The following is a 17037-nucleotide window of genomic DNA, read 5'->3' on the forward strand; positions in this document are numbered from 1 at the left end:
CTATTAAATTAATTAAATACCCATAATCTAAAACCAATAAAATTCACATCATATACTGTTTAAAAATATATCCTAGGAATATTTACCTATATATAGCTAAAATGTATACATTGTATTGAATCTCATTAATATATATATATATATATATATATATATATATATATATATATATATATATATATATATATATATATGTTTGTATAAATGTTCTACTACAAGATGTAAAAATTAACTATAAATGCATATACTTGTTAATCAATAATAAATATTAAATATTAAATATATGGTGTGTGTATTATATAACATATGATGTAATATATAATATAATGTATAGAATGACAAAGTGCATAAACTATGTATATATTATCTTTTAAAATAAACAAAAAAATATATATATATATATATATATATATATATATATATATATATATATATATGTGTGTATAAAAAATGTATATATATATATTGTATGTATACATGAAAATATATGTGTGTGTTATGTATAAAAATGGATACACAGTCTTAACCAAGAACCAATGCTCACTAACAAAACCTGATGGAAGAGAAAGCACCCAGCCGAAGTAGAGGTGCTATGCCATAAAAATACTCCACTACGAAGGAAAATGAAATGTAATGTAATAATCCAAGGCCAATAAACGCTCCTATAAACGCTCCAAAAAAAGGTTTTATTTGCAAACTAACAGAAATGAATGCCCACCAGTACCCTGGGCTGAATGAATACATTAGCATTAAACCTATTTTATGGTTACACAGCATCAAAGGTAACTAGTACAGTTCACGTCATTATTGGCCATCCAATATAGATATTATATTGTATTATACACACCCTGGTACACATATGTCACACATTTAATATTTAACAACATAATATTTTAATATTTTAATACTTTAATATTTTAACACACATTCTTAAAAAATATTTAAAATACTTAAATATTTAAAACGTATATACATGATATATATTTTTGATACATTTGAAATAGGTTGAATACATTGATTATATTGTATGCATTGAATAAATTAGGGATATATATATTTTAATTACATACACACATTACCATTATCTTATTATATACTTACATACATATAAATTTTAAAGATTTTTTAAACATGGTATTGTATCAAGTATTTATAAGTTATATGTTTCAAACAATCTATATTTTGTATATAAATCCACATTTATCCATATATATATTTTTTAACTGGGCATTAGTTTATTACTTACATTATCATCATACATAATACACTATTTACATTAGGGGGTATTTTAATTCATATTAATTCAGAGTTTATGTTTACATTAGTACATAATGTTTGCATCACTTATCAACTGTTTTCATTTCATTGTATGGAGGAAACAAATGTTGTTTCACGTCTTTTTTAAATTTTGGTTTCATTTCAAACAATGTCCTTATTAATCATGTCATACAATTATGTAATTGACTGGTCAATTAATTTGGTTATTATGGTTATTTAAGCGGCTAGCTTTTGTATGTACTTGTGTTCTGAAGAAGTCCGTGGAGACGGACGAAACCTAGTTCGATGCAAGTGTTTTTCTGTTAGTTTGCAAATAAAACCTTTTTTGGAGCATTTATAGGAGCGTTTATTGGCCTCGGATTATTACATTACATTTCATTTTCCTTCATAGTGGAGTATTTTTATGGCATAGCACCTCTACTTCGGCTGGGTGCTTTCTCTTCCATCAGGTTTTGTTATGTATAAAAATGTTAATATGTATACGTATATAAAAATATTTATTTATTTATTTATATATGTGGGAACATTTCATGATGCATGGCCCTATGTGTAACGAGACTAGACAAGAGTTATTTGTTGTGTCAAACTAATGTGTTATGGCATATTATACCATGAATAATGTTTCAACCACAAATCAATAGGAATATTGTATATGAACAAAACAAGGAAAAGAAACCAAAAACAAAAGCAAAAAGGCTTACATATGAAAGCTGTCTGCAACATGAATGATGGGAGTTAATTATTTATAATGTTGTATAAAACATTTCTTACACATTTAAGGATTATATGATCTTTATCTAACAAGAGATAGAATCAATGCTTATATGGTCTGGCCAAAAGGAATGGTTTTAACGATATCTTATCGTTCAAACCATGTCCTTTATTGGCCTGTAATCTTATGATCCATTTATTTTCTCTCTCTTCCGTAAAATTCTTAAGATCATATAATCCTTAAATGTATAAGAAATGTTTTATACAACATTATAAATAATTAACTCCCATTATTCATGTTGCAGACAGCTTTCATATGTAAGCCTTTTTGCTTTTGTTTTTGGTTTTTGTCTTTTTCCCTTGTTTTTGTTCATATACACAATATTCCTATTGATTTGTGGTTGGAAACATTATGCCATAACACATTAGTTTGACACAACAAATAACTCTTGTCTAGTCTCCTTACACATAGGGACAAGCATCATGAAATGTTCCCACATAAATAAATAAATAAATATTTTTATATACGTATACATATTAACATTTTTATACATAACACACACATATATTTTCATGTATACATACAATATATATATATATATATATATATATATATATATATATATATATATATATATATATATATACATACACACACACATACACACACATTTTTTTTTATACACATATATATATATTTTTTTATTTATTTGTTTATTTTAAAAGATAATATATACATAGTTTATGCACTTTGTCATTCTATACATTATATTATATATTACATCTTATGTTATATAATACACACCATATATTTAATATTTATTATTGATTAACAAGGATATGCATTTATAGTTCTTAATTTTTACATCTTGTAGTAGAACATTTATACAAACATATATATATATATATTAATGAGATTCAATACAAGGTATACATTTTAGCTATATATAGGTAAATATTCTTAGGATATATTTTTAAACAGTATATGATGTGAATTTTATTGGTTTTAGATTATTTTTAAGTGAATAGAATGGGTATTTAATTAATTTAATAGAAATTGTTTGCACTTTAAACAATACAATTATCATAATTGTTAATAGGATAATGAGCATTTAACTCTGTATAAAAATGCAGTATGGGTATGTTTCTCTCTTAATATTGTGCTTTTCTCATGGAATTGGGACATGGCAACTGGTACGATGGAAAATACTAGTCAGCTACTGGTACATATGGAGAGTTCTCCATCCATTTTTAGTAAAATGTTAACTTTGGGAAACAATCCATTGCTTAAATTAACCAAGAATGATCTAGCAACTGAAGGGGTCAAACGGAGAAACATCCCACGTAACATGGAAATACTCCAGTTAACCAGGAAGCTGGAGAACAATTTCCATAAATTAAAAAGCATGCAGTGGCAGAGACAGCACATGGAGGCATGCCTCTGTTTTAAGGTAATTCCAAGAGGTTTGCGGGTTTTGAAGATGCCGACGTTCGGCAATACATACCCGGAACTTCTAACTAAATGGCAGAGGCTCAATATGGAAACGAGCTATGGCTACATAAGACTTTTAATTGAGCAATATCAGATAATAGAGAGTTCATTAAGTCAAGATATATGTATGTTGGAAAGTAAATTGAAGAATCTTTTAGACCACGATGAAATGGGAACTTTTCATAAAGATATGACCACTACACTATCCCTATTGGACAATAAACTGTTACAGGACAAAAAAAAGAAATTGGAGAGAGATTACAGTAATTTTAGAAAGGGGCAGATCTTCTCTTGGCCGAAGGAGTATACCAATTATGACAATAATAATGCAGACAACACCAGCAAATCATCTAACATGTACCATAAAAGGGATATACAAGTTCGGGGATCATATGCAGAGGTGACGCTACAAAACACTACGCACCCTCCTCAGAATCAAGCTGTTTTGACAACGCCTACAATCAGTGTTACCGACAACATGACGTCACATAACCACATAGCGAATAATGAGGAACACAGGGGTTCCAGACTGAGACAAGAAACGGCCATCATCCATGCGACCGAAGGGGAGGTGAACACTGACCGGAGGGAGCTACTGAATGGAGCCAACGACAATGATCAAGCCACAGATACAACAACAGTGGACTACTGTGAAGGGGCTAGTGCAATGACGAACTCTGCACAGCGAGACTCTATAAATGGGGCCAGTAAGAAAACAGGCAGTAACAACGGATGTGTACCTTTTCATGATGATACCCTGTTTGAATTAGAAGGGGATCATTCTTTTCCGTATCCCATAAAACAAATGGAACGGAAAGTTTGGCCACAAACTAAGACAACGAAGAAACGGAAAAATTCGGAAGTATACGAGTTTCAAAGGAAGATACTTCGTCCAATACAGAGGGACTAGTCATTAACATTTCAAGGTATGATCTAACTGAAGCTGAGAGCTCTCTTTTAAATAAAGGCTTATCCTTTATACCATCCAAACATGCGGATGTGACTGATGTTATAGTAGATGTAAAATTATTTACAAGAAATTTGAATTTGAGACTCTTATTAGGAAATAACATTAATAATGACACTAGTTCTTGTGTAAATGTTTTTAAAAAACAATCTACATTTATACCACAGTCAAATCCCAAAGTAGAAGCTTTTGAAAAAATATGCGAAAATGAGCTGATTGAATATTATGCTAAAAATGAAAGATTAGAATATTACAACTTAAATAATGGTGAAAATGAAGCAATAAAGAAATTGCAGCTAAATAATGATATCATTATTAGACAAGCAGACAAGGGTGGCTCAGTGGTGATAATGGATAAATGTATGTATGTTAAGAAAATGGAAGAGCTATTAGATGAAACTGATACATATGAATGTTTAAATAGAGTGATTAGAAATATACAAGAGATGTTATATGACATGCTACTTTGCAATATAATTGACAATGATTTGTATGTATATTTCCTAGTTAAAGAACCGCTTATACCAACATACAGAGGGCTACCTAAAGTACACAAAAACCTATATGACCCCCCTTTAAGACCAATAGTTTCTGGAAAGGGATGGGCAACAGAACCTCTTTCAATTTATCTAGAAAAACAGTTGAGACCAATGTTAACTGACATTACATCCATAATAAGGGACACTGAAGAATTCCTTTACAGCTATGCAGATTATATAGATGGAAATAGCAATATTGAAAGAGATATATTGGTGACACTAGATGTGACCTCTCTTTTTACATGTATCCCCAATAATATAGGCATTGAATATGTCAGATTATTATTAATACAAAAGAATGTTCCGAGTGATATGGTAATGAGATATATGATGCTCCTAGAAATAGTTTTAGAAAATAATGTATTCACATATAATGAAAGATACTATTTACAAAAAAAGGGAACAGCGATGGGAACACCAGTAGCCAACTCATATGCAAATTTAGTGATGGCATACTGGGAAGAGACATATATACAAAGAAATAACCCATACACAGAGAACATAAAATTCTATAAATGTTTTGTTTTTCTTATATGGGATGATACAATAGAGAGATTGAATGAATTTGTGACATACATTAATGGAACAACAGGTTTTTTAAGATTCCAACATACATTCTCACATGAATGTATAGACTTCCTAGATGTACGTATTATGAAAGAAAGAGCAAAGATAGACACAGATTTATACAGAAAGGAATGCTGGAGGAATAGCTTGCTACACCAGGATAGCATGCATCCCAGACATATATTCTCCAACATAGTTAGAAATCAATCACTACGGATCTCTAAGTTGGTGACTGACGAAACTAGACATGATAAACAACAGGACACATTAAAAAAGAATTTTATAGAGAGGGGCTATGATAAAATCAATACTGAAAAAGTTTTTTTAGAAAGTAGCCAATCTAGAAAAAACAAAGGAAAGCCATACTTATATAGGCATGATAGTAGAGAAAGACAGAAAGTGAGCAGAACAGAAAACACCACACAAACAAGATTGATTATACCTTATACCAATAAAAATAACAAAATAAGAGAAATTATAAATAGAAACTGGCAGATGTTGATGGTAGATGACAGAATAAAAGAAATAGCAGGTGACAGGCCTAATATTACATACAAGAATATGAAATCTTTAAAAAGGCTACTTTGCTATGAAGAAAGCAACAACAATAAAAAAGAATTTCTACACTCAATAAGGAAAGGGACATTTGCATGTAGGCACTGTAATCAGTGCAGTTATATGTTAAATGGAAATGAATTAATTCATCCAGACAATGGAAAAAGAATTGTCTTTGACAAATATGCTGACTGCAGATCTAGGGACCTTATATACTTAGCGCAATGTCAATGTTGTATGTTGTTCTATATAGGGAAAACAAACAGAACCCTTAGAGAAAGAGTTAGGGAACACATACATGCCATAAACAAAGAAAATGAGAACAATGCATTGGCGAAACATGTCATTATGGAAGGAACTAGACATTGTTTCAAGTTTATGGCACTGGAGTTGATAATGAAAACAGATAGATTAGGTAACATTAAGAATTATACGGAAGAGAGAGAAAATAAATGGATCATAAGATTACAGGCCAATAAAGGACATGGTTTGAACGATAAGATATCGTTAAAACCATTCCTTTTGGCCAGACCATATAAGCATTGATTCTATCTCTTGTTAGATAAAGATCATATAATCCTTAAATGTGTAAGAAATGTTTTATACAACATTATAAATAATTAACTCCCATTATTCATGTTGCAGACAGCTTTCATATGTAAGCCTTTTTGCTTTTGTTTTTGGTTTTTGTCTTTTTCCCTTGTTTTTGTTCATATACACAATATTCCTATTGATTTGTGGTTGGAAACATTATGCCATAACACATTAGTTTGACACAACAAATAACTCTTGTCTAGTCTCCTTACACATAGGGCCAAGCATCATGAAATGTTCCCACATATATAAATAAATAAATAAATATTTTTATATACGTATACATATTAACATTTTTATACATAACACACATATATTTTCATGTATACATACAATATATATATATACATTTTTTATACACAAAAAAAAAATATATATATATATATATATGTGTATTTGTTTATTTTAAAAGATAATATATACATAGTTTATGCACTTTGTCATTCTATACATTATATTATATATTACATCTTATGTTATATAATACACACACCATATATTTAATATTGATTAACAAGTATATGCATTTATAGTTCTTAATTTTTACATCTTGTAGTACAACATTTATACAAACACACATATATATATATATATATATATATATATATATATTAATGAGATTCAATACAATGTATACATTTTAGCTATATATATAGGTAAATATTCTTAGGATATATTTTTAAACAGTATATGATGTGAATTTTATTGGTTTTAGATTATTTTTAAGTGAATAGAATGGGTATTTAATTAATTTAATAGAAATTGTTTGCACTTTAAACAATACAATTATCATAATTGTTAATAGGATAATGAGCATTTAACTCTGTATAAAAATTCAGTATGGGTATGTGTTGTTTGAGGTCTGAAGAAACGTTTGTTGGAACGTGAAAGCGCTAACCAGTTTTGTTTATCCAATAAATTACTTTTTGCTGTGCCAGCCGTGGAGTGCTCCCTTTGTTTTATCTACGTATAACTCTACACACAGTTTGATTACTGCTAACTACCTTAAATACAACTACTTTATAAAGTCTGTGAATAAACAACTGAAACTGATTCATGCATTTTTAAAGGCATTGCTTGAAGAGATGTTTGCACTGTTTAAATGTGAAGTGGGATGGAGGGGGCAACACTATGGAACTGGAGTACTAAAGAGAAATTCTAAGGCAATGATGACTACATTCCAAACAACAACCCATATGACGATCCATGTACTTCTTGAGCTGTGAAACAAAAGACCTATGAAACAAAAGACTTAAACATGACAACTTTAACACAAAACAAATGAGGACATTAAAAAAGAAGAACAAGTAAGGAATGCAAAGCAGAGATGGACAAAATAAAACTTTTAGAAAAAGTCCACAATAGTATAATTTCCCACATGTGCATGCACAGTAAAATTGTACTTAGGTTACTAATTCCCAGTCAGATCCAGTAGGGAAGTATTGCATAAAAGGTGTAAGCTTTAATGTTAAATGAACTAGTTACAGGAAGCTGAGAGTCATGGTGCACATTCCTTCACTCTTTCCATCTTGGGACTGATTGAATATATACTTTATAAAGTTACCCACACCCATCATCTGTCTCTATCCTGTTTGTTCACAGCCTAGACACAACAGCAAACAGTAAAACTACACAGATCAACAAATATACTGTATACAGAAGATGTAGCATTACAAGCAAACTCTGAACAAGAACTTAATCTGAGTACAGACAAGATAGTTATCGTGGCAGCAAATGGGGGAAATCAGAAGAAGCTGAAAACAGAGATAAATGGGAAAATGGTGGAACAGATAAACAAGCTTCAAGAATCTGGAAGGAGTGGTTGAGAAGGGAAGTTTAAATTAGGAGGTCAAAGCTAGAATAAGAGAAGCTGCAGCCAACTGGCACAGAGTGTCAGGGGTAATGTGTAACAGAAGAATACCAAAGTTGAAAAGTAAGATGCACAAAGTAATGTTGCAACCAGTACTACTACATGGTATAGAAACCTTAGCAATGAAGGCAAAGCAGTTTAGGAAGTTAAGACAGGTGGTGCTATGCTTACTGTGGGGAAAGATGAAGAAATGAGGACACCAGAGCAGAAATACGTCCGAATGCAGAGAAGGTCAGATTGAACAAACTATGTATGGTGGTACAAGCAGATGTGGAATAAAATAGAAGATAATCTTTTGAAGCTCTGGAAGAGAGAGAGAGAGAATGAAGGCTAACAAGGAAGGAAGGCGATGGATGGACTGCAATAGTCAGGCATGTTCGCTGAAGAAGGCAGGAAGTGGTGCCGACTCAAAATAAATGGCAATAGTTGACAACACCTAGACTCCACTGAGAAAATGAGAAAAAATGGGTGGTTGATGCTGATGATGGCAAGAATGTATTTCTTACTAAATAAGATGCCCATGTTGTTTGATATGCTCTACAGAGACAAAAATGTCACAAGGGCAAACTTGACCAGAGTACTGAAAGTAAGACACCATCAATACTTATTATCTTCAAACCAAGGGAAAAAAAACTTGGTGCACCATTTAAAAATTTCAGGTGTGCAAATGTTATACTTTGAATGCACATCATATCACATCTTATCTCACGGTGAAACTCATGTATACATGTAGCCCTGAAAAATCCTATATAAAGTCTCTAGCAATGAACTAGACAACTTGTAAATAAAAATCTATGCAATTTTTACTGACTTAAAGATTCACATAATATTGTAAACTCTTTGCCATGAACTGAAAATGCAGTTTGCATGTTAATTTTGTGCTATGAAACAAAATATGTTACCTCTATGTAATTTAAAGAAGTATGCACCCAGGTTGTGTCTGAAAATGGATCCAAGGACTAGCTCACTTATTCTGTTAAACACGATCCAGTATCCGTCTGCCTGGGATGACATGATTGACAGACCACAATGCTTTGCCAGACATTGCCTGCACCTGTCGCCCCTGGGATTCTGGATACTGGCTAAGGCTCTTGTCACCTCTACAGTGTCTTTTTTAGGCAGGGTTCAGATGACAAAATTACCACCGTAACAGGAACAAGCAAGCAAAATCTGAGGGTAATGCTACAAGTCTAAACCTCAAAATGCACTCACTCGAGGCACTCCTCAAAATGGAGAACATAGACATCTGTGCAGTGACGGAGACCTGGTTCAAGGCTCCAGAGAGCACCCCTGCAATACCAGGCTACAATTCATACCACACCTTTTGGCCACCTAACCTGAACAAAACACTAAAGGCAGAGGAGTGTCCATATTCACCAAGGATATCCACACCTCCAGGTTAGTTGCCCAACATAATACATTAGGAATCCTCCAGGTGCAACTAACACTAGGCAAGACTGCAATCCAAAATTGCAGCTCGCTACAGATCCCCCACCATGCCCCATGATTCCCACTCCACTTTTCTTAGCATACTGGAAAGTATTAAGGTACAACCAAATACCCTAATACTGGGCAACTTCAACTACCGTGCCATTAACTGGGAAAACTACTCATGTACCAACACATTTGCTCAACAATTCTTGGAATTCATAAATTCCAGTGCCTTGGATCAACTTATCCATACCCCAACATGGGGCAACAATATCCTAGACCTGGTCATTACCAACATGGGCGACCAATGCTCCACACCAGAGGTCAGCTCCTCGTTATCAGATCCGACCATAAGCTGATCACCCTAGACATCCAGATCCCGCCCCCACCCCCCATTAAGGTAACCACCATAAAAAACTTCTCCAAAGCCAACTTCATGCTTCTCAAGACAGAAGTGGCAAACTTCACGACACTCATGCAGACGAAATGTAGAAGCACAACTGCTGAATCTTACACCAATGCACTGTATGAACATATACACAAGTGCATGGATCATGCCATCCCAAATAGAACCAATACGCTCTCCTCCAAAAAAAAAGGAAGCCAATTTGGTGGTCCTCTGCCATAAAACAAACTCTACAACAAAAGGAAGAAACTGTTGCAAAAGAGTAAAATCCCAAGACTGGAAAAACTCCCTTGTCAACCTCAGTAAGAAGCTGAGATCCCTCGTAAGATCCTCTAAAGCTGGTTACGAAAATAAAATCGCCACAGATTCTAAAGACAACCACAAGGCATTCTATAGTTATGTCAAGAATCTCAATGGCAACACTCAGATCTGCTCTGAGCTACAGCACGATGGCACTAAATATACAGAACCAACTGATATTGCCAACATCCTAGCAGAATCCCTCCCTAAAGTGCCCATCTCAATACTGAAGAATACTAAGCAATCATGGCCTCACAGGTAAAAACCGCACTCTCCAAAGTCAAGAATACAGAATCCATGGGACCAGACAACAACCCGGGCTGTGTTCTGCACGAACTACAAAACGTACTGGCACCCCACCTAAGTACCATGTTCAATCATAGCCTCACTTCAGACTTTGTGTCTACTAAATGGCACACAGCTATGGTTATCCCACTCCACAAGGGGGGGGGAGCCACCACAGACCCTGGGAACTACTGACCCATTAGCCTGACAAGCCTGACCTGCAAAGCCATGGAACTTATAAACAAAGACATAGATAACCTTCAAACTCTGGACTCCACCCAGTTTGGGTTCGTGAAAGGCAGATCATGTCTCCTAAACCTGATTGACTTCTTTGAAGGAGTCACCACAGCTGTCACTAGAGCTGTGGATGAGGGTAAGGTGGGTCACACAGCCTATCTAGAGCTTGCCAAGGCATTCAACACCATCCCCCATTCTGGAATCATAGATAAACTCACTAAACTGGGCATAAATCCCTATGTCACGCGATGGGTTGCCAACTGGCTCACTGACAGAACCAATACCGTGAAAGTAGCCGACTCCAAATCTGAGTCAGACCAGTGACAAGTGGAGTAACACAGGGTTCAGTCCTGGGTCCACTCCTGTTTGGCATCTACTTCTCTAAAGTGCAAGCCAACACAGAGGGTCTATGGCTAACAAAGTTCGCAGATGACTGCAAACTGGGAGCCATTATTGAATTTGCAAATGATGTGGATATTTTACAAAAGAGCTTCAATGAGACAGATGCTTGGTGTTAAAGCAAAGACCTCAAGCTCAACACTAAAAAATGGACAGTCATCCCCTTTGGGAAAAACCCTGTGCCCATGAACTACCACATAGGCGATAGTCCACTCAACACTGAAAGTGTGATAAGAGACCTAGGGAAACAGGTGAACAGTAGTCTCTCATTTGATAACCAAATCGCCATAGTAGTCAGGAAATCTTTCTACGTGGCACACCTCATCACAAAAGGTTTCTCATCCAGGAAAAAGGAGATGATTGTTCCTCTCTACTCATCCCTCATTAGATCCATTAGAGAGTACAATGCCCCATTTGGTACGTATCTCACAAGACATTTACAACAACTGGAAAGGCCACAGAAATACCTCATGAAGAGAATCACCAGCCTCAAACAGATGCCCTATACAGACCGTCTCAAAAAACTCCAGCTCTACTCCGTCGCATATCACCTACTCAGAGGCAATCTCTGCCTAACATACAAAGCCATGTCCAACCCAGAGCTGTTGGACATGCTACACTTATGGAAATCTGAATCCCTCCGAGCCACAAGCTCCAGGGACCTAAGCCTTGTCACTACAATAAACAAAACATACTGGAGGGACAGATTACTATCCCAGAGACTCCCCATACTTTGGAACAGACTGCCCATTCATGTTAAGCAGAGCACCTCATTAGCCCTCTTTAACAAAAATCTTGACAACTGGATGGGAAATAGGAAATTCACCACGGGGATCACTTCTGTGGCTCTGCTCAACAGGGGCAAAGGAAAATAATTTTTGGGTGGCGTAAGCCAGGGAATCTTTCTGGTTAGCCTTGTACAGGCCCTACAGCCAATAGCCTAGTACCTACCTATGAACACACAGATAAATAAAATTCCTTAGGTTCACACAGCAAACTGAGCTGTAGGCTTCTATAGTAGTTCCAGTCACAGTTCAGATGCAACCCTTCAGCATACAATGTAAGGTCCTAGAAAGATACTACTAATGCAGCTCTTAACTGGGCAACTTTTGCACAGTAAGCACCTCGACTGCAGCAGCTGCTCTGCTTTAACTGATGACTGTTCTAATTTACCCTTACACACTGATTCAGCTGGATGCAAAGAACTAGCAACAACCCAGCTTCCGTAAGTGTGTGTCATCAGTGGAATGGTCGAACCACTGGCAGTGCAGATGTACATGCCCTGTGTAAAATATCCATAACTAAATTAGGAAGAGAGCTAGCTGGCCATTTTGTCAATGCATTAAAATAAACTTGAAAGAATTTTTAAAAGTCTGACTCGCTAGTAAGCCCACAGACATGGGACACAATAAAAATAATGAAAAGAGATTCACGTGTAAGCAGTATGCAAACAAATTAATTTACATGTAAAGAGTGGTATCTATACTGTAATAATTAGTATATCATTAATAACATATAAAACTAAGGAAAAACGAGAAAAGCAGACAATATGCAAACTGAATAAATCAGAGCTAATCACAGTGGTACAATAAAGACTGTCAGATGCATTAACAATAACCTTGGTGCTCAGTTTGATAAACAGAAGCAAAATACAAACAAAAAGGCATTGACAGTGATGGTTTGGAAAGGAAGGTACATTCACAGATTCATAGATTGTTACTAGGCTAATGACCCAGGGGGGGGTTCTAAGCCTAGCAAAGTTTTCCCAAAAAATAATGACATCCTGTATCCAAACAGGACCTTGAGGGCCAGGGATTTATAAGCTACCTCTGTCCATAAGCGACATGGGTACCAGATCCAGTGTACATTTCCTATTCCCCATCCACTAGTCTAGGTTCTGCTTAAATTGGGTAAAAGACAAACTCAGCTTCACATGGATGGGAAGCCTGTCCCATATAGAGATTCATACATATTTAGCAATCATGTGCAATTCTCAACACTGTGAATTAATATATAATATCCTTCACCTCACCTTGTTCAAGGGGGTGGGGGGATTGCAGCCCCCATCCAGAATGGAAAAGTAGCATTTTATCTCACGTGTTTTGAGTCTGAGATCCTAGTTTTATAAGATGTCATAAATATCAATGTTGCTATCCTTCCCCAATTTGGAGTAAACAGTTTCTGTAAAACTCACTTCACTCCCATTGGCCAGGACTCTAAAAAAAAAATCAGTATATAAATCACATGGTTTCCTTATGATGTCACAAGATAATTAACTGCGACGCTCCTGGGCTTTTCCATCCTCAAATACAAAATTTTACAAATCGATCAATATACAACCTGTCCAACGGATCAACTGTAAATCCCACTACTTTAGGCTCAACAAACCATGCAGCTAAAATAGCGAAGACAATACAAATTATTTATATCATTCAGTTTAAGTCAGTCCATACCTCTCAACCACTTAGCACAAGAAGTCTGGTCAAAGCCAAAAAAAGGGAATGCAAAGGACCAAAGGTAGGGGCAGGTTAGTATGTTTTGCTTTAGCATGCATTTTCTGAAAAATATGAAGTCTGAAACTCAAATGACCATCATTACGTAGTGAATTCATTTCTCAGTGATTTGCCAGACAATTTTATGAAAACAGACTGAAATATGAGGCAAAAAAAATCTGCAAATGCTGCAGAAATCTGGACAGTTGAAAGGGTTGATCCAATTCCCATTACTGAGATGCAACACAGTTGTCAACCATACAAAAACAAGCAATGTTCTTGGCAGGGGAAAAAAAAGCTACCACCATTCAATTTCAAGGTGTCTTGGATCAAACAGCGGTGGGACAGAAACTATTTCAGTGTTTTTCGTGTCAATGGCTTGGCTCTCCTCCTATTAAGCTCTTGAGGTTGACTGGTATGGAAACACAAACAGTATTAAATTAAAAATTTCCTACTACGGCAAATGCACCTCACTGATCACTGCCAGCGCCCTCTGGTGCTGTGGCACCTTACAATCCACTCCATTCAAAAATAAAACACCCCAGAAAAAAACTCTCAAGCTATGCCTAATCATCAAGAACGTCTCCACATTTTGCGCCATCCCTGAACAGCGAAGATCACAATCACTAAAAACAGACATCACAGTTGCTGACTTCTTATTCTCTAGAAAATGCACACATTATTTTATTCCACCAACTTTTAATATGAATAATAGTGATACTTTTAAGAAGTATCCCAAACAGGGGCCTTAGCCCTGTCATATTATTTTTGGTTTCATGTCATAATTCCGACTTCAGACGCTGAGAGACTTAAAGCACCTGTTCGGGGTTGTGCTGCAGAGACATACCCTGTTTGCTGAACTCCTCCTACCTCAGCTGTGCTGTCGGCCCGGGAAGAAAGCCGCACCAAGCATACTCTCAAATTGCTGCCGCCCCGCGTTAAAAAGACGGAAAGCTTTAACTGTGTTTCAGGAGTCCATCGCCAGCCCCTCAGCAGCGAATGCCAGTAACATTACATTCGGGCTTTTGCTATCTCAAATGCTAGTTACTGATGACGCGTACTTCCGGGTTTATAATTTTCTGCACAGATCCGAAATAACAGAATTAGAAAGTCTACTATGACCATGGAAACGCCGCCACCTTACGGATGGCAATTCAGACTACCGAGGAACAGTTTTTGAGTTCTTTGAACTGTAACGCAGCGTTGTCGTTTGAATGCCCTCCTCTGTCTTTCATAGTCACTCCCTATTTTGAGATTAATTTGGATAGTTTCAAGTGAAATAGTTATGCAATTCATATATTGTATTGCAACTAAGGCAGGTTATCTCCGTGTCACCACAGTCCCATCACCAATTTTGTACTGTTTTTTACTTCAGTAGCTCTTTGATACACATGTTTAAATGTGATGTTATTCTCACTGACTTACAAGTTGCTCTTGCCTTTTGATTCACTTGCGTGATGTCATGTTCTTGCCTCTGCAGTCACTGAACCTTGAGTTTTGCTGCAGAAAGATCATGAGGCTGTACATGTCACGCTGTTTCTTTGTTCCGCTTTGTTCATGTAATTCTTCTGAGGGTTATTTTGTTGGGTTTTCCTCATCCAAAGACATTTGTTTTACCGTAAAATATACATTGCCTTTGTATTCTGGTCAGATTTCCTTAAGTCAGTGTAAATACCTGGCACCTTTACGTAAAAAAGTTGACAGATAACCAAAATAAGTAAAATAGATGCATAGGTTGATCCGGTAGAACATTTGTAGCTTAGCCGCATGATCCCACACTGAATTTATAGGTTTCATAGGTCTTTACTAGGCTAACAACCACAAAGGCCTTTTTATGTCTAGCCATGCATCCCAAATCTCTGACAAGTTCTGGTGCCCTTGAAAAATCTAAGCAGGGGCATGGGGGTGAGGGTGGAGGGCGACCATTTACAAGCAGGGGTCTGGAAGATGAGCCAGTTACAGGCTGCCTGTGTCCACAAGATATCTAGGTGCAAAACCAGTGATAAATTTTCCTTTCCCCGTCCAAGTTATACTTGAATTGGGTTAGGAAGGAACTCTGCTTCCCATGGATGGGGAGCCTATTCCAGAGAAGGGGTAATCTCTGGAATACATACTTGTATGTCCAGCAGGTCCTGTTTATATCACAGACAAGGTTTAAGTCTTTAGAATGGGCAATTCTTCTGTTTGTTTTACGGATATGCAGGAGGACCATCAGATGGGGTATGGCAATGCCTTGCATGCCAGGCATAGATCTCCCCTCAGCAGCTTGTAAGAGACAGAATATAGGGATAGGGCCTTGAGGCGGTCTGCATAGGACATGTTACTAGTGAGGAGCTTCTGTGGGTATTCCAATTGTTGGACATGCTTAGTTAGGTACATAGCAAAGGGGACATTGTACTCAATGATAGGTCTAATTACCGGAACAAGAAAAATCTAAACCCAGTTAATGTTCAGTACTAGAATGGAATAGTTATGATCGCCTTTAACAGACACAGGTTTGTATGCAAAACACATCCTATCTCCTAGCCATGACAGATTTACAAGTATCACATTATCTCTATTGCTTACATATTGTTAACTGAATAAGCAAATTCATTTGTTGTAGACCCTTATCTTTCATAATTTGTTCCACATGGACATGGGTTAATGTAGTATGCAGGGACAGTTCAACCAAATTGTTTTTGTGCGAAAAAACATAGTGCACAGGGAAAACCTCATGGAAATGGGCAGACTATGCAGGTCCCACACAAAGAGTAACTGAAGGACAGGGCTAAATATGGGCCCAAAAGAGAAAACATAATTACAAAGCCATTGTGCCATGCACACAGTGTTTTCCTAAAACTATAGTAATGATCTAAAACTTTCCACAGATACATAATACTCTACCCAGTGGAAGAAAGCCTGCAGCTAGTGA

The 17037-nt window shown here is 35.9% G+C and overlaps 1 protein-coding gene across 5 annotated transcripts in view; it reads right to left on the reverse strand.

Moving 5' to 3' along the window:
* CLCN3 (chloride voltage-gated channel 3) overlaps positions 1 to 15292 on the reverse strand; it is a 1613231-nt gene extending 1597939 nt beyond the window's left edge. For 2 of the 5 annotated variants that reach the window (XM_044062565.1, XM_044062560.1), the window contains exon 1: positions 14971 to 15292. The gene's annotated coding sequence lies outside the window, so the exon portion shown is untranslated. Of the gene's footprint in view, positions 1 to 13663; positions 13848 to 14970 lie in introns of all 5 variants that reach the window. The other 3 variants (XM_044062563.1, XM_044062562.1, XM_044062561.1) reach the window with 3 other exon arrangements.
* Between the last annotated feature and the right edge of the window lie 1745 nt (positions 15293 to 17037).

Source organism: Protopterus annectens, chromosome 2.part1 (genome assembly GCF_019279795.1).
Source record: "Protopterus annectens isolate FY-2018-M chromosome 2.part1, PAN1.0, whole genome shotgun sequence".
NCBI lineage: Eukaryota > Metazoa > Chordata > Ceratodontiformes > Protopteridae > Protopterus > Protopterus annectens.